Genomic DNA, 22301 nt, shown 5'->3' on the forward strand with positions numbered 1-22301 from the left:
TACTGGACGTGGTGGTGAAGTGAGTGTAAGGTGTTCTTGCTTGTCTGAATGAATGTGTGTGTGTGTGTTTGCTTTCCAGAAGAAGGCTTTGGCCGAAAGCTAATGTGTAAGTTTATTTTCGTTACGCTTGTCTGCAACTCAACTCTCAACTACTCATCTCTATGGTGAGTAGCAATTTCTATTTTCCTTATACTACAGAAGTATGCCTTTGTAGATACATGACAGTAAGTTTGAGGAATGTTATATATATATATATATATATATATATATATATATATATATATATATATATATGTGTGTGTGTGTGTGTGTGAGAGAGAGAGAGAGAGAGAAAGAGTGTGATACATTTCATACGCTTAATGAAACCATCAAATTTTCTACAAAGAAGATAAATGGTGTAATAAAACGTATACTACCAAAACATATCTTGCTCTTTCTCATCGTTTTTCACAAACTGCGTTATAACACGTTCACTGCTTTCAGCGTACGAAAATGTCTTTCTACATGCCCAGTGTATTAGTGCAGTAATCTGGATTTAAGAGATTTAACGCCATATTGTCTATCATGTACACTTTAACTTTTCGGTATACACAAATGTCTTTTGTTTGCGTTATCATCTTACAGACTAGTTTGATCTGCTACTTTTACACAGCAAAAGAATTAAATTTCATTCGCTTGGATTGCAAGTTTCTGTGTACCATCACACAGTTTCACTGCTAGATGAAATGAAGCTTCGTCAGCAGATCGTGCCGGACTGACACTGATTTCCACATGTCCCTATTGCGTAGCAGTTGTATACCTAATAATACTGACGTCAAGAAATTTGCCTTTAATCAGTTACTTCCGAAAAATCCAGATGGGTTACAACACAAAGAATCTTCTAATGCCTTGCCGCTTCTCATACCTGCCGCTGATCGTAAGTAAATATATTCCATCATCATAACCTTACCATTTTCTTACCGAGTTCTAGAGATGTATTCATCTGGTGTACCTTCTTAAGCTGACATGCCCTATGTTTACTGTAAAACATTCCACCCTGTAAGAATATGCAGTATTAACCAAGTACCACAGATGTAGCAAAATCTGCGTAGATTTGCCGTCAATACACAATTGATCTAACGTCTGTGCTTTTATTTATTCACCCATACGAATTTAGACGTCAAGGGATCACAGATTTAGCATTGGAGGGCAGCATGGAGGGTATAAATCGTAGAGGGAGACCAAGAGATGAATACACTGAGCAGATTCAGAAGGATGTAAGATGCAGTAGGTACTGGGAGATGAAGAAGCTTGCACAGGATAGGGTAGCATGGAGAGCTGCACAAACCAGTCTCAGGACTGAAGACCACAACAGCAACAACGAATTTAGACATTAATACTTCTGTAATGGCTATTCCCCTGCCATTATCCTCAGTTCCAATACTATCAATTAGTAGAAATAATTGTAATACCTTCTCACATCACATCTATCACCAATTCGAAGTGCAGTCTACTTATAATAAAGTTTTTTCAGGATATAGTCAAACAACGGAGCCAGCATGTCGTCTTTTCGAATTTCTCTATGTCTGATTGTGTTCTTTATATGAAAATCTCTCTAAATATCGACAATTTTCTTTTCTCCTGGCCAATATCATTTAAAATTTACTAATATATTTTTTGAAGGGAGCATATCTATTTATTCCGCACTTGGTAATTGCGCGGCTATGGGTCTCTAGCATCGCTCTCACCATGTCTACAAAACAGCCAACGGCTGTGAGACGTACACTTTATGCCCCTTAATGGGTGTCACTGACTCTTGTTGCACAGTTCGAGATCTCGCGAATTTCTTTCCTCTGCCAATCTCTTTAGATGTGAGTAGCACTTGCCTACTGCGTCTGCAGTTCAACATCTCATCTTTACAGTGAGTAGAAGTCTATTTCTTCCTTACATTTTTTATATTCCAAACTGTAACATATAGTTCTGTGTCAGATACGCACAGAGATATGGGATTTAAATAAGTGGTAAGGATATTTTCTTTGTGGTATATTACAGGAAAAGACATTTTGTTTCATTCTTATGTGCACTGAAGTAATGGCCACCATGAGAGAACTATTGATAGATGCATAAGAAAAATCTTTGTCCGAACCACTTTGAGATGTGTGTTCAAATGTTCAAATGTGTGTGAAATCCTATGGGACTTAACTGCTAAGGTCATCAGTCCCTAAGCTTACACACTACGTAACCTAAATTATCCTAAGGACAAACATACACACACCCATGCCCGAGGGAGGACTCGAACCTCCGCCGGGACCAGCCGCACAGTCCATGACTGCAGCGCCCTAGACCGCTCGGCTAATCCCGCGCGGCCCACTTTGAAACAGATGAGTTGTACAGATAAGTAAAATGTGATAACAAGGCAGAGTTAATAACAAGGCATTTGTTTTGTGGATCATTGTATTTGAGAGGCAAGTAAATTTAGGTGCAGTAGATTTTGCGTAATTGAAATCAGGATATGCATAGTATGTTGCCTGGGGAAGAAAGAGGTCCCCTTTGCATAATTTGCTAGAGCGAAGGAGATGCGGAGGAGGGGGTTGTGTCTGATGTGGAGTCAGGAACTGAGACAGTATCATTGTCAATTTACACTTGACGAAAAGAAACGGAAGAACAAAACATCACACAATGGAGGAGGAGAACGACATTAACGTCCCGTAAGGTCATTAGAGATGGAGCACAAACTCGGATTAGGGAACGATGGAGAAGGAAAATGGGCTTGGCCTTTTGAACGAACCATCCTGGCATTTTCCTGAAGTGATTATGGGAAATCACAGGAAACGTAAATCAAGATGGCCGGACGCGGGTTTGAACTGTCGTTCTCGCGAATGCGAGTCCAGCGTGCTAATCACTGCGCTAGTCCGTTCAGTACTACGAAGTGGATGTCAGATGGATTTCAACAGAAAGAAATAGATATGTGGTCGGAATGAAAAGTCTATGCCAGAGAAAGAAAGTTTTCATTTTTTTCCGTAGTTAACCTATTTCTACTGTGTGAACTCACGACAGTGTTGGGGATTTCGTACTTTCTGCCTTCTTAGACCTTACGGTTTCGTGAGTCACTGTAACGGTTGCAAGAGGACGTGAATATTTTTCTCTGAGTGTTTATTCACAAATAATGCCAGATGTCTATAAGCGAAGTTTTAATTAGATTTTAGAATACCAAAAAAGAAAAAGCTTTCAAGGGAATATAAATTGAGGATGTAAGTTTCATTAAATAATATTTTATCAGTAGTGATAAATCAGCTCTTAGAAGAAGAAAATGCAGTTCTTTTGTGTTATAGCGTACATAAATAGCAAGTAAACAGAATGGTTGAAATAGAAATGTTATATACATTTCCACATTTCCAACTAAACTTTGTTTGATGTGTTTTTATTGTACAGGGTGACATCCAACGGAGTAACATTTAGAGCGTTTGGTTATATTTTCATTCACACACCGTTCCCAGTTCAGTCTTTCAAGTGTCTCCCAGTATAACTTCACCCATGATATGTGCCATCCGAGCCTGCCTTCCACGACAGAATGAAGTCCAGTCCAGTATAAACTGCTGCTGCGTTGGATAGTCGTGCGGTCTAAGGCGCCTTGTCACAGTTCGCACGGCTTCCCCGTCGGAGGTTCGAGTCCACCCTCGGGCATTGGTGTGTGTGTGTGTGTGTGTGTGTGTGTGTGTGTGTGTGTGTGTGTTGTCCTTAGCCTAAGTTAGTTTTAGTTAGATTAATAAGTGTGGAAGCTTAGGGACTGATGACCTCAGTAGTTTGGTTCCATAGTACCTACTACAAACTTCCAAATTTTTTTAAACTGTTGATTAGATCATCACCCCACTTGCGATAAAGGTTTCTTGGGGCTCCAGCCAGGTGGTAGCATTGATATATCGAGACATTACGGTAACTGTCATACTACCCATCTTCTGGCGAAGTGTCGAGTTTCACGGAGAGCGGGGTATTTATACTCGCGGTCTCTCTCCTCGACTTGGCCCCGGGAGGCTGCGGTGATCGGTCCGCGGCGCTGCTGGAGACCTGACAAACCTTCATCAGCAGTATACGCCGGGAAAGCCTACAGTCACATCACGCCACTTCTTCATCGTCTCTGCAGAATACACTGACGTACCAACTCGAGGGTTTTAGCCAGTAAGGCGCATGAGAGGTCTCCCAGGTGTGTGATCACTCGATGGTTTTGGGGAGTAGCGCACAATTGCTTCACTCTTCTGTTGCAGCCTTCAGCCAGACTGGACGGATCCTGCTGTCTGAGTCTGTGCCTCGTCTGCAGGACTGGACACTTCAGCTCAGGAAGAACCATCCCTGTCGTTACCTATTTCTTTATTATTTTTGACAAATTACTGGACTGGCAGTCAAACTCTACCTCCGTCCCCTGGGTGCTGGCCGCAGCGTTACGGGCGTCTCTTCCTCGCCACACTGCAATCAGCAGCCACTGCTGGGTCGACGCCCCCCACACGCATTTGTCACCTGCCTGTGGCCCTGCTGCTGGCCGCTGCCGCATTTTGTCGCACCACAGTACGCAGGAATAGAAACGTTTTCTCAAGTTGTTCTGTATTCTTAACAGTAATATTTTTAGACAGTCAAGGTATAGGCTGGAAGATGGTGTACAACTTCGCTTTATAGGTTTAATGACTGCACTGAGAATGCTGTAATACTATCGTTAGGAAGAGGATCCTTCTGACTCATTAAACGTCGTAATTTTCTAGGTAGGACATACAATGGGTAATGTGAGAATCAGTGGAACAGACAATACCTGTAAAAATATTACATACCAAGGCGTGCTTTTGCATGTTACTTCTAAGTTGATTTCTCACGTCCTATTCTCACGCCCATTTGGTGATTGTGTTTTGGAGTAAGAGGAAAAATCAGTAGAAGTAAATTATTGGGATATTACTTGTTAAGATAAATATAAGACAAAGATTTCAATTAATATAGAGGACTTCGCAGAAGGGCGAGATGAGAGTTAGTAGTAGCAAAAACAGACATAATGTCTGATAGGATAGCCGCAATCAGTGATTTTACAATGTTACTTATAAACCGTCTTAGTTGCTAAATGTTTATTCATATGACCGGTTTCGGTTCCTCTCACATGACGTGACGCAGCATGTGAAATATCAGATCTCAAGATGGTTCTAGAGGAACCGAAACCGGTCATATGAATAAACATTTTGCAATCAAGACGGTTTATAAGTAGCATTGTAGGACTAAGCTTTTGTTACAGGGGTAGATACAGAGTTACAGTAACGTCTAAACATACGAAGGAAAATTACATACTACGAAGATTTTCAGTATCCATTGTGTCCGTTGGAATACTAGTGGGATTAGGTACATCAAGCCTGCTGATGCCAATGCTCTGGCAATTCACCGTTAGTATCTGATGCCGCTGGAAGCACGAAGACCTGTGGAATCCAAGATACTGTAGAACAAAAACAGCTATGCCCGCATCTCGTGGTCGTGCGGTAGCGTTCTCGCTTCCCACGCCCGGGTTCCCGGGTTCGATTCCCGGCGGGGTCAGGGATTTTCTCTGCCTCATGATGGCTAGGTGTTGTGTGCTGTCCTTAGGTTAGTTAGGTTTAAGTAGGTCTAAGTTCTAGGGGACTGATGACCTGAGAAGTTAAGTCCCATAGTGCTCAGAGCCATTTGAACCAAAAACAGCTATACCTTTATCGTCCTCATTATCCCAGTCCTTTCGCTTTCTTCGCCGACTCTGCATTTGGAGCAATATCTCCTAATTGGTTAAAAGTTATTTTTAGGTCCCGCCGCTACTGTCTTATAACCAATGGGCACCACCATGCAAGAACAGATTAGGTTCTTCTCCATCTTTCACGTTTTCATTATTGTCTTCTGCTCCATGTCTTCTATTCATAAGAGCTACTTGCCTAATAAGGCTGAACTACGTGATGCTAATGTGATGGCACATGAAGCAGTTCAAGTAATAACTCAGTACACTGATGATGCATGTATTTGCCATTGAAACCTCAAAGGGCAGAGATACTGATGCGTAAGAGATGAGTAATGATACGATTATGCTGAAGACAAATTTTGATCCTGATGACAGATCTGAGGCATACTGATTAAATAATGTGGATATGATTAACTTCAAAATGAAGTGTACGTACGTCTTATGCTGTAGTCTTCCGACACATAGCGAGATGCATGGCTAATCAGGAGTTACTATTGCTGCTGTTTTGGGTGGCTAAAGCCCTTTTCCAATGTAACATGGTGGCAGCACGTTGTAACTTTCCTCGTTAGCGAATTTCCAAAAGAGTAACTCGAGTTTAATATCCGTTCTGTCACATAAGTTAAAGCAACACATATCCAAACAGCCATGTGGATTAATGATATGTTAACCAATGCAACTACCCACTCTACAAGCCGAATATTTTTACTCTACTCCTCTCGTGTGAAACCATTTCCCATTATCGATTATGACATCAAGAAACTTGATGTAAGAATTGTGAAAGTCAGTGTATGGTTTAACTCTCATATATTGTATGTGTTCAGATAAGGTGGCTGTATTTCTGGGTGTCAAAGCTCGGGCCAAATTTATAACGTCTCATCGTTGGGAATGCAACAATACTCTCTAATTCTTATGTATTATTATGGTTTACAGTGAAGTCAATAGTAGTTAATAAATGATAACATGATCTGAAACATTGGGACATACCTAATTACTATATCATTATAATACACTAAAATTTTGAAACAAGTTAACAGGACATGACTTGTTCAGGTAACTACACACACCTTTTAACACCCAGTTGTTCATGCCTCATTACTTCAGCAAACAGTGAATCTGATACAGCAGACGTTTGGTTCCCTTTAAAGTTAAGAAGTTATAGAATTCTGAATAACTGTAATTCCAATTACCTGTCACCAGTATTGCTTTCAAAGTATCTCCTTTCATTTCAGTTTTCTTAGATGTTCATTTCTTATTCGTTAAAGAAAAGATACAATCAACATAGCACAAATTCTACAAACTCAGAAATATTTTCCTTAGATGCATTTTGGCATGTAAAGTGGTAGAACGCTTGTACTCAAGACATACAGTTGACAGTTTTTTCTATGGTTCATTGCCTTATTTGGTGAGGTGTGTCAAACTGCTGCATATATATATGTTCTTCGAGCCCATCATTATCTCTAATTTTATCGCCTGGTAACATATTTGGAAGAGTATCTTTGCACTTTTGTACGTCACCCACGTAGATGCACAGTTAAAAGGAAACCATTTATGATGTGAAGAGACACTAAAATAATTCGTCCACCGCTCATACTATTGTACCCTGATGTTGTAAAATTCACAAACGGTTCCAGTGATCATAAAACTGTATTTATCACACTCAGGTTCAAATTCGACTAGAGCCCTTCTTAAGTGAATCATGAATCTAACTTTTCCTTTGTCTATCACATTTAGTCTCAAACCATGAAGTGCATCTCCAATCTCTACAACATTAACATGCTATCCATCTAACATCAGTATTGTTTCAGGAAACGTCATGATTGTGAAAAACATAATGTTTTCAAAGCCTGGGTTTCCAAAATTATATTTAAATATGCTGAGTATCTTACCTCACTGAAAAAATACGATTTTAGAGGTCCATAGAGATGTAAAATTCACATAATGGCCGCAATCAGCGTAACATCCTAGTACTGCTGTACCGAAGCAATTGTAGGGCCTGTGAACGCATTTCATAATATAGCGCTTCATGGTTCATCAGATTAGAGATTAGGATACGATATTGAAATACAGTATAGATATTCCTACAAAATAAAATGTTAAATGTTCAAGGTTCTCATGACTGTGAATTTGATTGTTTATCCTAGGTCTACAGGCGTAGTGCCTTAGTTGGTAACTTAAATAATGTAGTTATTACATTCCATGTAGGTTTCCTACGTTGCGCATTGACTAATTTGCAGGAAAGTGTAGTGAAAAAATTCCACGTTGTTGACTAGATATATTACATCTTTCTGCAAAAGGTCAGATCTTCTGGTGTTTACTAGCAATTCTTTGCTATTAAACGAAAGTTGCGTTACTTAGTAAATGTCTGTACCTTCTTAGAGAACAGTTAATAAAGTTTTCTGTTATGTACCATTTCGTACCTCAAAGGGACCTGGGAATCTATGGAATGACAAACATGGTGTCACTTATTAGGGCCAGTCGATTTTTATGGTACTAAATACAGGCCTCATTATAAAAACTGTGTTACAAATCAATATATACGTTGACATTCGCACTCATTCGATGTCTTATTCAGAAGAGTCGCTTACCAGCCGCTTGGGGCGCAGCTATTCCTGTTGGTAACAAAAAACAGAGTGTCACCACTGTTTTCTTTGTGGTTACAACTGACAACTCTGCAACATCTTTGCCTCAAAGACAACGTGATAGCAGGTAGACACTCACTTAAGAAAATATCACCAATTTTATTGTGATAAGAAACTCTTCTCTGGGAGGGGGAGAGTTAAAAGATAGAAATATTTTCAAAATTCCACATAACATTTTAATAAGATTCGGATAGCAAATATATGTAACAATAAATGTCATACTGGATCATAAAATGATCCAGGACTCATGGCACTAAGTACACTTCGTAAAAGAAGAAATAATAATTGTTATCCACAACTTAGAAGAGAATTATAGGCCTTGAATCATGATATCGTATACCAGTGCTTTGACAAGCCTTGAGATAGGGACTTTGCGGAGAAACCAGTTATACTGTCATTTACAGAAACAAGTGCATAACACACAACTAGTGTGTGTGTTTAATTTTAAGAACCAAATCATAAACATAAATGTCTTGTAGCGTTTATGAAGTCTTCATGATTCATGTGATACTGGCTTATAATGGCGATTTTTGACAACATCCTTGTATCAACGATGAAGATAAGAGCTCTATATGTTACTGACATTAGCAAATCACACACTGGGTGTGACCCACAGTGTTGGCAATCAGAAGCAGATAATTCTGTGGCAATTTATTGCTAGAACATTATAGATACTGAAAATCTGTGTATGTTAAGTATGAATTACTTCCTGTATTCTAGACGAGAAAAATCTTTTAAACTGTTGCTCTGCAAACAGCTGCAACTAGCAGAGGGCAATGGTAACTAAAGACTTTCATAGGAACAGAAAACAGTATTCATGAACTGAGCATCAAACTAAAATATATGACACAGTTACATAGAGTAACTGATATTGTTCCTGGAATAGCATTAACCTTCTCCCCACTGACAGGGAATTCAAGTAAAAAGCAATACCACTTCGACAGTAAATGTACTTCTAGAGAGCATCAAACTAAAATATATGACACAGTTACATAGAGTAACTGATATTGTTCCTGGAATAGCATTAACCTTCTCCCCACTGACAGGGAATTCAAGTAAAAAGCAATACCACTTCGACAGTAAATGTACTTCTAGAGAGGATGTAAATATTGAGACAACCTGCGTTAAAGGTGAAGACATGATGATAGTGTGTGTGTGTGTGTGTGTGTGTGTGTGTGTGTGTGTGTGTGTGACAGAGAGAGACAGAGAGAGAGACAGAGAGAGAGAGAGCAGAACAAACAAAGCAATAACTTACGTAAAGTATTTCCTATTAGAGTCTTGATCAAAATTTGATGCTGGATTCATGTTGTATGCTGTGTCTGAGTTACCAGTGGGAGAGATGCACTTTTCCTGAGTCAGTCTGAATCTGGTGTTTACACATTAATTTACAGTTAACAGTAATTCACAAATCCTTCACAGTTATTCACAATGATTAACGTTTATTGAGTCTATAATCACAACAGATGAATCTGTTGCAGAATATTACAGGTTCATTTGGTAAGTGCCAAAACGTCAAGGCACTGATTTTGCCAATTCCAGTGGCATACCTTTAAAACTTCCGACACGTTACATTCTTAGGAGGGTTAATCAATATATGGCCTCATGTTACGCATATATCCTAAAAAGGCCATTAAAAATTTAATTATTGATATTAGAGATCACACAGAAATTTACCACAAACAGTTCTTTCGTGTATCATTCGAGACTGCAACAGGAAAAGGATGAAGTAACACAAGATAGACGTAGATGTAGAGATTATAAATACGGAAAATATGCACTTGTTAAATTCGAGTTGCTCCCTTTTTTCTTGATTGGAATGAATTTTCTATAAGCTAAGAACAAAAAAAAGTTCTGGGTCTTAGACAACAACTTGAAGAGGAATACTCATGAAACTAATATATCAGTGAAGTTTAATAGTAATCTTTGACGTAACAGTATTACCATCCACTACAACAGAAAGACAGACAAATCATTTGTAGTTCCATTCAACTGTTGTCATTCAAAATTTCTGTGGAAATGCGTACAGCAGTCTACTTTCGGGAGGCGAAGTCCGAGTAATTCGATAATGGAAGACATGTTTTTTCACCTTGCTCTTCGTCATGTATCGGTCGGTCTCCAGGGAACCTCTACTATAGAGGTGTTTTTAACTGCTGCTATGGAAAGTATGCTGTTGAAATGTGTCTATGCAGCTAAACAGAATCGTGAGAATAACTTCTGCCAGTAAAACAGAAATTTTGTGAACGTCACATTGAAGCGTGTGATGTCGTCATAGAACCACACCGCCGCCTGAGAGATCGATACGCTGGATGCGATTCTCTCGATAAACGGAACAGAAGAACGGTTGTGCTAGCCAAAGAGTACACAGCCAGTCGCAGTACTTATGTTCGACGTAAGGCGCCGCTAGGCCACTTCATGTGTAGATGAGTGTAGTGCGGTCGTGTCAGTCTACAGTTCGTAGTCGCGCTCAGTGGTCAGCCAGCGTCGATGTTAGTCATAGTTTGCAGCTCAGTCATTGCTGGCATCAAGTCTTAGTAGCTCCGTTCCAAGTTAGTCTTCAAATTCGCCGGATTCGACATTCAAGATTACGAGAGATCAATTCGTCACTGCAAAATTTGTGAATTGTAAATTATGTCATTCTACAGACGCTTAGTCTAGTCGCGTCTTCTATAATTGCAACTAACTGATCATGGACTACAGCAAAGTTAAGTAATAAATACTTTCTTATTTTGTACTCCTGCTAATTAATTGTGTTTTCCTGTTGCTGCTACCAAGCAGTCTTGCCATAGTAGAACCCACGTTTCCACCTCCTTGGCTACGTCACATTTGCCACCTCATGTTAATGGACTCGATTATGGTGGAAATCGAGAGCCATCAAAGAGATGTATTCTACTTGTTTCAGTTTATCCATGTAATGATTTACAGAAAGGCGACCATTTCATGTATTCACAGTTATCGTTCTAAGGGATAAATTTCTTCCAAAGCTTCCTCATCCTACCGAAATGTGTAAAACGTATTGCCAAATATTACAAAACAAGTTACCAGATTAGAGGCTGTAGTTCCAAATTAAAGTAATGCGTGATAATAATTTTTTTGTATTCGATTCAATAACTACTGAATGTATAAACCATATTGGATCCTTAAACATAGAATTGTGAACTAAACTGATATTTTACAAAATCGCTGTTTTTGTCATTTTTTATATATCCTCATATGGTTTGCGAAAATAACCGATACAATTTACGCTGAATCACAAAACCAGACTTCTACATTTACAACTACTGTTTCGTCTGGTGTCGTGTAGTGTTCTGTGCTGCCAAAAGGTGATGCGTGCTTCATCATTTGAAGAATGGAAATGTCAAATATTCTAAATGCCGAACCTCACATTTGTTAGGAGGATCAATAAACAAAATCTCTTTTTCATAAATAGCATATTATTAAAAAAACTGAGAATGTGTCCTGATACAACATCATTATGCTACGCACTTCATCACTGCGAAAAATAATACGACGAATCCGAAAACAAATAATTTACTAAGAACATTGTAGGAGACATACCAGGGAACTTCCTCGTTTAGCTTTTATTTATTACAAAATAATAACTAAATTTAATTCAGTATAAAAATCAAGTACATATTTCTGCGTCTTCAGTAAGAAAATCTTTAATCATTTATTTCTGCATCTCACACAACTGTGTTTTTGATATCCGATATTGCTAAGGATACGATAGAAATTCCTGTGCTGTTGAGGTAGAAATGACGACATCGTAAACAGGTCTTTCCGTTTCGAAACTAATAAACATGGCTAGTCTTTCTGATGATATAGACTTGCTGGACGATACCTAAGGTCTTTCCTCTTTTGAATAAATAGTGTTTTTCCACTCTTCTCTTTCAGAGTAAGGAATTTTAGCATTTGTTTGGGACGGAACAGTATGAGACGCCTTGTGCATTGGGCTTTTTACTTTTTTAATGTTTTTGAAACCGAATATTTCTCATTCTATTACGAAGATGTTTTGTTGGTACAAAAAGAAGCTTATATCCACTCAGCTCACCATAAAAACAAAAAAACGACAGCTCTATAAAACAGTTTTGTGCAAAAATTACCATTTATGACTTTTCACTTTTCAGTTTATCATTGACTTTTTCGTGACGGTGTAACGAATACAGGCGAAATAACGAAAAAACCTAAAGAGACCGAATGTTGTAGGATTGTGTTACGATGTCACACTGCAGAACAAAACCCAGTAACTTTAAACAGGATGCTTCTAGACGGAAGCTGATATACACATTAGTTAGCATGCACATTCGAAAAATTTTAACTGATATGTAGTTTGCAGTAGAGGATGCTGTGCATGGAGCAATGAATAAAAAGATCTATAATGATTTTCATTACGTATATTTCATCCCATAGGTAAAGTGGAAAGAGAGCTGCACCTTTATGAAACAGACAGTGAAGAATTTCTGAATCGTTTCCGAGAGGTGAAATCGAACTGTATTAAGAATATGCACCTATAGTTTTAGAAGAGAATGAGATCTTACTTACAGAAATACGCTTCCTTACATTGATTGAGCAACTTTTAATCGACATCGACATTCGCCGAGGGAGAAACACAATTCGGCAACGTACTGTCCACACCAATAACGAAAACAGCTCCATAATGGAGGTTCTCGGTAGACCGACAACAGACATAACGAAAGATAAGACGATAAACATCTCTTCCATTATCTAATTACTCGGCCATCGACCGTAAAAAGTCCAAGCCCTTCTTTACTGTCACTTGCGATAAAAAAAACTTTCAGAATCAGATAACAATGGTTCGGTTTTACACGCAGGTCTACTTACAATGAAATTTACAGGTACTGTTACATGGTAGTGAGCCGTATCACGACTCCATTTTCAACGTAATAACAGTAGCACATTTCATGTAAACGATTCTCACTCCCTCTCTCTCTCTCTCTCTCTCTCTCAGAGCAGCTGCTTTTTTATTATTTTTTAAGTACTCCCCTATCCGTAATAATAGATTCTACATTATACGACCGAATACAGTAAAAAAATTATCTGTCACCTCTTTTCGGAATCAGACCACACGAGTTTGGTTTTACACACAGGCCTACTTTAATTGTATGTTCTAGGAATTGCTTCATGGTAATGATCTGAAATAGGTTATGACATGTCAACTTATGGAGATAGTCTATTATTGTATTCAGAATTGCTCTACGAATACCTATAACTCACTGATAAACCCAACATTAGAATAACATAGTTGGTAAAGAGTACCATTAATATTTTCTTGGTATTTTCCAGGAATGTGCATGACCGTCTAATGCACTAAGATTTTCAGACCTAAAAATTATTATTAAGCTGTTTCGGCACTTATAAGAGAAGAAAGAGCAATTAAATGGGTCGGAATAAGCTATTAGTGATGTGGATGTTTTATGCCACTTGCTGCATACCTGAGAAGGGGTGTAGAGAAGATCAGCAAATGGTTCAAATGGCTCTGAGCACTATGGGACTTAACTGCTGTGGTCATCAGTCCCCTAGAACTTAGAACTACTTAAACCTAACTAACCTAAGGACATCACACACATCCATGCCCGAGGCAGGATTCGAACCTGCGACCGTAGCGGTCGCGCGGTTCCAGACTGTAGCGCCTAGAACCGCTCGGCCACCCCGGCCGGCGAATATAAGCACTGGGGACACATACGAAGCTACAAGTTACATAGAACACCACACAAAAATTAGATCTACACCAGGAAACGTGACGCTACTGCCATGTAACTCTGCCACTAGGATCATTCTGACTAGAGAAGAAGTCCATCAGTTACGTGCTATATTCAGCTAAAGCTTCTGGCTGATGACTAGAACCCTTAGAGCTACCAAACTGCTATGATAATGACCTCAACGATTCACCCTCTGTTCGGACTAATCCCAAAATTTTGTAGACGATAAGTGAGCCAGTCGAGGTGTGACAGGGCGCCCGACAGTCTTCCAAACAAGTGACGTGTGCTTGCAACCGTGTACACACAACTGTTGCCCTCTTGGAGCCTGGCATTATCCACATCATACACATAAAGAATTTGTAGAACATATAGTAACACTTGGTCACCGGTAATGTTGAAACAGGTATGCATGCGACAGCTACGCAGTACACTATGTGATCAAAAAAACTTTAGTTTTTTTGTTTGTGTTGTATACTGATAGACATATGCCCCAGACAGAAGCTCTACATGAACACTGTATTTGCTTGAGTTGAAAATACTTGAAGTTGGTCAGGAAATCAAGAGGCGCAGATTATCTAAGTAATTGCGTACAATGTAGTTTCCTGAGTTACAGCAGCATTGACTCTTGATTTGGGGTTAGGTGTCTGTTGAATTGATATTATAGGTAGGACAGCTTGTTTGAGTTTGTGGTATCTGACAGATTTGAACATTTCTCTCCACATAAAAGACGTCCATACCAGACAGCTTACAAGCGAGGAAGGCTCAATAGTTAACTGTAAAGGGTGGCATGGAATAGCCTACATCACTAATGTCAGAGTAGTTATAATGACAAATACTAGTTACAAGGAATATTTATACAGCACAGTACACTCGAGTGTTCGGGGACAGAATGAAATGCCACGTGATTCCTCCCGCACCCTCCCATCACCACCCCCCAACCAGCGTTAACGATATCGCTGATTAAACTTTACATGTCGCCCTTCACGCATTACCACTGCTTTCTTGAAACCTGGCATTGTGCCAGTGGAGTCTGTGGTTTCAGTGGGATGTGAGGTATATGTCTTCGGCCATCTTTTCTTCTCCGAGGCGCCTGGCGTCCGTAGTGTTGGTGGCTGTCAGTTGCGGGGACATTTTCTGGCGCTATATTCTTACCATCTCGTTCGCTTCCTGCTGTCCTTGATGTGTCCAATGTGTCGGAAAACGGGTGGTGGATTCGGTCTAGTGCGACGGCAGTAGTCGTACCATTTATTCTAATGTAGAATGTGTGGCCGCCTCTGGTAATCAGTGGATATGGTCCGTCTTATGTCGGTCGCAACGGCCTGAGTACTGCACCATTACGTAAGAAAACGTGTGTGCAATTCTCAAGATCTGCGAACACGAACGACTGTCTCCCAGCCTGACTTCTCGGCACCGTTGATATAAGCTGGCATATGTGCTCTCGTAAAGTAGTAGCAAAGTCTGATGCATCGACTGTATCGTCTGCCATGTTGTGGAAGAACCCTTCTGGCAGACTAACGTTCGTCCGTACACAATCTCTGCTGCTGTAGCCTTTAGATCGCTTTTGAATGACGTCCGTCGTCCGAGAAGTACAATAGGTACCCCCACCCAGTTCTGCCTTGTGTGACATCGCAGAGCTGCTTTCAGTTGGCGACGCAGTATGATATGCTGTGGTGTGTATACGCTTGATGCCTAATAATTTAACTAATGCTCTGAAATGGTAGGCTTAGAATTGTCGTCCCCGGTCTGTGGTTATCCGTACTGGTACGCCGAATCGGGTCACCCAACCGAGAAAAAATGTTGGCGCCACGGTTTAGGCTGTGATATCCCTCATGGGGAATGCTTCCGGACATCAAGTAAATCGGTCTACAAATGTAACACAATAATTGTAGCCTTCTGAGACTCTGAGCGCGCCCCGATATCGACTTGCTTGATTTGGCGGCAGAAATACACCTAGCGGTAGTCTGACATGCTACGTAATCTTGTTTCCCTGACATGCAATGCATTGCTGGACAAATGTTTTGTAATCTGCATGAATATCAGCCCAGACGAAACTTACTTTGACCAACCTAACAGTGTCCTGTACTCCTGGATGTGAAAGTTGCGTAGTGATGCAATTTTTTGTGCTCGTAAGTGTTGCGGCACAAATGGACGTGTTTTCACTCCAGACAGGTCGCAACATAATTCAACATTTGCTTCAGGTATCGCGACACGTTGTAACTTCAGTCGTGCCGGTTGTTTCGACAAATCTTGTAACTAACCATCACTTTGTTTGGCCTGTGCGAGGGCATCAGAATCAATGGCATCCGTAACAGCTTGTAACATGTGAGCGTATGTCTGCTGACGCTTCCACAGTCTCTACACGTGATAGCCCATCCGTAGGTATGTTCAGCTTCCCTTGTATATAAAGAATGCAGGTGGTCAACTGGACAAGGTAATCTAAATGGCGAAGTTGCCCGGCGAATCTTTTTCTGGTTTTACAGCATACGCGTAGGTTAGCGGATTGTGATCTCTCGGCACTCTAGCAAATGCCTGAATTTCTTGACTGCGGCGTAAGCTGTATACAGCTCGCGATTGTAGGTTGCCCAACGTTAGTGTTAAGTTGACAACTTCTGACTGGAGAATGCTACGGACTACCAACAATGTTCGACCTGTCGTTGAGGTATAACGCCAACGTCTTTAAACGAGGCATCAACCACAGGTGGAAGTGAAACCTGTGTCGTGGGGCGTGGTAATTGTGCAGCCTCCGCAAAATATGTTTCTATTGTTTGCAAAGCGTCGTCTGCCTTGCTTGTCCTATGACACTAGTCGTTTCCCTATGATGTGCACTTATGAAATTCACTCAGGTTCGTCGTGATCGATGCGTAATTCTATACAAATCTTTGTTAAAAGTTTATGACCGCTAAAAACAATCATAGCTCTCTGATTGTAACGGGGCGAGGGTACTTGTTTATGGCTTCCACTTCATGGTGTGGCGGTCGAATACCATGCGCGCATAAAGTGTAACCCAGGAACTGCATTCCCTCGCTTCAAAAACTTTGAAGGCATTATTACTAAACCTTGCGTGAGCAAGCGATTAAATCTCTGAGTCAGATGATGTAAATGTTCTTCTTCTGTTGCAGGCATCACCAAAATATAATCTACGAAAGCAAGAAGTCCCTAGTGATGTTATCCATTAAACGCTGAAACGCTTGTGATGCGTTCCACAGACCAAGAGGCATCCAAGTGAACTCGAATAGACCCCGAGGTGTTGTCACTGCTGTACTGGGAATATTTTCTACGACAGTGGGGATAGATAAGTAGTGGAAAATATAGTCTTACCATGAAAGCTGGCAGAGAAGTCTTCTATATGTGGCGCCGGGTACTGATCCGGGATGGTCCTCACATTGAGTTGTCCGCAATCGCCACATGGACGCCATCAGTTCTTCTTCTTTAGTACCGCATGGACTGGGGCTCCCCAACTTCTACTCTGCAAATGCCCATTGACAGCAGGCTGTGGAGTTACTGCTTCAGCACTCGCAGCTTCTCTGGCACCAAACGTCTAGGCCTAGCGTGAAATGGCGGGTCTGGCGAGGTCAAAACATGACGTACCGCTCTGTGTTTAACGGGCGGGAGAGCAGGCGACTGCTGCATGACTTCGGGAAAGTCTTTTAGTAATCGAGTGTATGGCGTATCTCCTACGATCGTACGTCCGTCATCGGAGTGATGCAGCACGCCTTCCCTGGAGTATGCAGGTTTGTCGTGGAATCCATAAGCTATTTCCGTCGGAGCTCAGATATCAGATCATAAAAGGCTCCTATGACTAACTACAATATATCAGCTACTGTGAAGCGCCACTCAAATCTACGGCATAGTCTAAGGTGAAGCAATAATGTGACCCTACCCTATATTAAAATCTTTGACTTGTTTGCAGGAAACACACAAGAATCGTCGCAGCTCCGGCGTGGTACACGAGTCACCGCTTACGCGGACACTTGCTCCCCTGTGTCCGCTACGTATTGTGCTTTCGTGTGCTGTGTTTGAGAAAAAGTCGACATATATTACCGGTAGGAAAAGTTGTTGCTGCTACGGTTTCCGCTTCGTGTTTCCACTTGCATGGTGGTGTACACCTTCGTGCGTCGTTGACGAATTTCTTGTGCTACCAACACTAAATCTTGTGCCGATAGCGAGCGGTTACGACTTCTCGACGACCGGCGGCGCGGTCACTAACTTGTGTGCGTCGTCTGTAATGCGGCTACTTACGTGGTAAGCTCCGATAACTGCGACTGGAGCGACGCTAGTATCCCCGCAGAGTAATCTGTCGCCGTGGTACCAAGTGTTAACACGAAATGAAAATGAAATGAGCGTATGGCAACGATGGCTGGGAGGCGTTTATTCGGGGAAGGCCGGCCGCCAAGTGCAAGTCTTATTTCAGTCGACGCCACAGTGGGCGACTTGCGCGCCGGTGATGAGGATGAAATGGTAATGAGGACAACACAACACCCAGTCCACGAGCGGAGAAAATCTCCAACCCTGCCGGGAATCGAAACAGGGCCCGCTTGCATGGGAGGCGAGCACGTTACCACCCAGCTAAGCAGGCGGACCAGAGTTGACACGACTGTTGCGGGATATATCTCGACGATCCTGCCCGCTGTTTGCGCCATTGCATTTAAATCACCCGCGTAGACTGTCACAATTTTTTGAGATCCCAAGATAATCGGGACAACCGAAGATGCCGCAACACATCCTCGCTCACTGTGTTACTTGCCAATGTACGCAAACGGCGTGAAAGTTGCCCACTGTTTCGGTCGCCGAGCCCCTCAGTCCGTAAAGGCTTCTCTAGTCGTTTCGCCTCTGGTTGTGCCAGGCGCGTCACTGGCGCGCACTTAATTGACACATTCCGTTTGGCGTTGGGCGGTGCAGCAGGGATACCTTGTACCTCAGCGACTAAGTCCTCTGTTAGTGCTGCGACTACATAGCTATACTTCGTTTCGTCTGCTGGTATGTGCCCAAGCTGCGCAAACCACAACACCGGGTTGTGTTTCCACAACGGCGGGGGTCTGATTGTAACCGCATTAAATGTGCTGCTCGCAGATGGTCCGGTGGTCACTGGCGGATCGTCCATTTTCGTGCGAGAACAAGCGCGGCGCGGCTAACACGGAAGTAATTGACGTTTACGTCACGATGCGATGCAGTGCCGAACGCTGAAGTCGACAAGGTCGTGATGTGTTATCGTCGGGGTCACCAAACATGTGGTATCTCATAGATGTGAACATTTATTTCCTCACAAAACACGTCTATATCAGATAGCTTAAAAGAGTGGAAGGCTCAACGGTCAACCGTAAAGAGCAGCATGGAATAGTTTGTATCACTAAACTCAAAGAATAACCATAATGAGAAATACTAGTCAGATGTAATGTTTATACAGCAATCCACACTCGCATTTTCGGGGACAGAATGAGATGCCACAAATTGTGAGGCACTATGAAATTTAACTGATGTTCGAGGCCACTAAATCAAGGTTGTCAGTAGGGAATACTAACGATTAATCCTTTTGCATTCTCAGTTGAATGGTTTTAGATACTTTTAGTTGACGCTTCACTTGGTCCAGGTTTTAGAGCCATTGTCCATCCAGGTTCGGGAGGGTGCAAAGTGAACAAGCCTAATAACAGCTATAATAGTAACCTCCTTGTGACAGGCAGACTGTTACACTGGCGACTCCTTTTGGCCGGGATCGTAGTGGCGTTCATTAGCCTGCCAGGAGACTTATAGACAAAGTAAGTGGTCGACGGGAGCGCGGCTGCTCCGTCGTTGTACGTGCATTGCGACGGGCCCTGCTTTGCGCATCTGAGCGTGGAGCGCAGTTCAATGTTCCCTTGCGGCGTATGCAGCAGACTTGGGCGAGCCTTGGGGAGATGGAGTGGGGTACGGGTGGCGAATCAGACAGCTGGAGTTCAGCGGTTCTATGTCCGCAGCTCGTGGTCTAGTGGTGCCGGCACGGTACCTCAGCGTGTACGGTCAGAGCTGGTTGGCCTCTGTAATAAAAAAAAAAACTGGGTGGAAGGATCAATAAATGAACTTGAACGGATATCATGTGACGTTCGCAACGACCAAACACAACGATCAGGAAAAAAAAAAAAAAAAAAAAAAAAAGGAATTGGCTTCACTGCTCGGGGACTGTATGTTTGTGTTGTCCTCATCATTTCATAAACATCATCATCATCATCATCATCATTCGTGACAGTGGCTACATTGGCTTGCGAAAAAATTGCAATGTGTAAAAATTATTGGAACTTTGTACGGGCGCTGATGACTGCGCACTTGAGCGTCCCACAAACCATACATCATCATCTTCATCAGCGGCGCCGTCTCTGTCGGTCCAGCAGTAGTTCAGCCATGTTGTAACAGAGGGGGCGGCGACTACATTTGCGTGACTGCTTTGATTTTGTAGTACGTCATAGTCGAGCTGTCTACAAAACTAACAGGACACGGTCGTGGCTGCGTGGCAGATATCGTCGGTGAGGGTTGGTATGACTGGCATGTAGCAGTCAACTGCGCCTTGCGGCAGCATTGCACCGACCACCGTGTCGAGTGACTGAGCAACTGGTGGTTGCTGGTCATTGCTCGCTACTCTACTGAGGGGCAGTGGAGGCCGCCTACACACTCCCGGTCAATCTGGTGTACAAGTAACACATCAGCAACCGATTCACAGCCTGCAGCACTGCTAGTCATAGTGAATATACTTGATATGAGTTTTAAAGACATTAATTGATAATAACTTAATATTAACATGGAGGAGAAATACGATTATGTGCAGGGCTTTGCTGTAAGGATGGTGAAACAGATAGTGTTACGACCAAATCAGAAACTGTAGCAAGTGTGCGTGAAATTTAATTAAGTGACAAAGTGTCTATGGGCGCTAAGGACGAAAACTGCAAAGAAGGAAATGACTCTGGGAAGCTTGAGGAACACAGTTTATACAATCTCATTCAATACATGTGCCATGAAATGAGAGTTAATGGTATAAAACTGGAATCGTTGAAAGCTAATGATCAGCAATTAAAATCATAACTACAGTATGAATTTCGTAAGTTAGAAGATAAGCTCGATACTAATTACAAAGAGTTAAAAGACGAGCTATACCACCAAAGTAAAGAACTAAGAAAGGAAATAAAAACTGAATTTAATTTCTTAAGAAGTGAGTGTACACATGATCTCAGTCAGTTACTGTACCAAGATGAAGTGAATAGATAGCAACCGACTACAAGTATATGAAAATAAGTATTGAGATTTTGAGGAAGCACTGATAGGTAGAGGAAGGGCAGCGGGCGGTTATTGTCTCCTAAGCAACGTATTCTTATGATATACACTTAAAACAACCATTTACATGTACTTACAAGGGAACCTCCCCATCGCACCCCCCTCAGATTTAGTTATAAGTTGGCACAGTGGATAGGCCTTGAAAAACTGAACACAGATCGATCGAGAAAACAGGAAAAAGTTGTGTGGAACTATGAAAAAATAAGCAAAATATAGAAACCGAGTAGTCCATGCGCAAGATATGCAATTTCTAGGCAAATGTGAACAGAGGAGCGCTGTGGTTGCATGGTTTGTGTGAGCAGCTGCGGAACGAAAGGTCCTTGGTTCAAGCCTTCCGTCGAGTGAAAATTTTAATTTTTTATTTTCGGTTTACATGACAAACTCTTATGTTTTCATCATTTTTTTGGGAGTGACTATCACATCCACAAGAAAACCTAAATCGGGCAAAGTAGAAGAATCTTTTTACCCATTCGCGAAGTGTATAAGTTAGGTGGGTCGAAAACATATCCCTGTCGTGTGACGCACATGCCGTCACCAGTGTCGTATAGAATATATCAGACGTGTTTTCCTGTGGAGGAATCGCTTGACCTATGACCTTGCGATCAAATGTTTTCGGTTCCCATTGGAGAGGCACGTCCTTTCGTCTACTAATCGCACAGTACTGCGGTGCGGTCGCAAAGCACAGACACTAAACTTATTACAGTGAACAGAGACGTCAATGAACGAACGGACAGGTCATAACTTTGCGAAAATAAAGAAAGTAAAATTTTCACTGGAGAGTAGACTTCAACTCAGGACCTTTCGTTTCGCAGCTGCTCACACTACCCACGTGACCACGGCGCTCCTGTATTCGTACTATCCATGATGTTGCGTATCTTGCGCATGGGCTATTCAGTTTGTATATTTTGCTTACTTTTTCATAGTTCCACACAACTTCTTCCT

This window comes from Schistocerca piceifrons, chromosome 4 (genome assembly GCF_021461385.2).
Source record: "Schistocerca piceifrons isolate TAMUIC-IGC-003096 chromosome 4, iqSchPice1.1, whole genome shotgun sequence".
In the NCBI taxonomy this organism is placed as follows: domain Eukaryota; kingdom Metazoa; phylum Arthropoda; class Insecta; order Orthoptera; family Acrididae; genus Schistocerca; species Schistocerca piceifrons.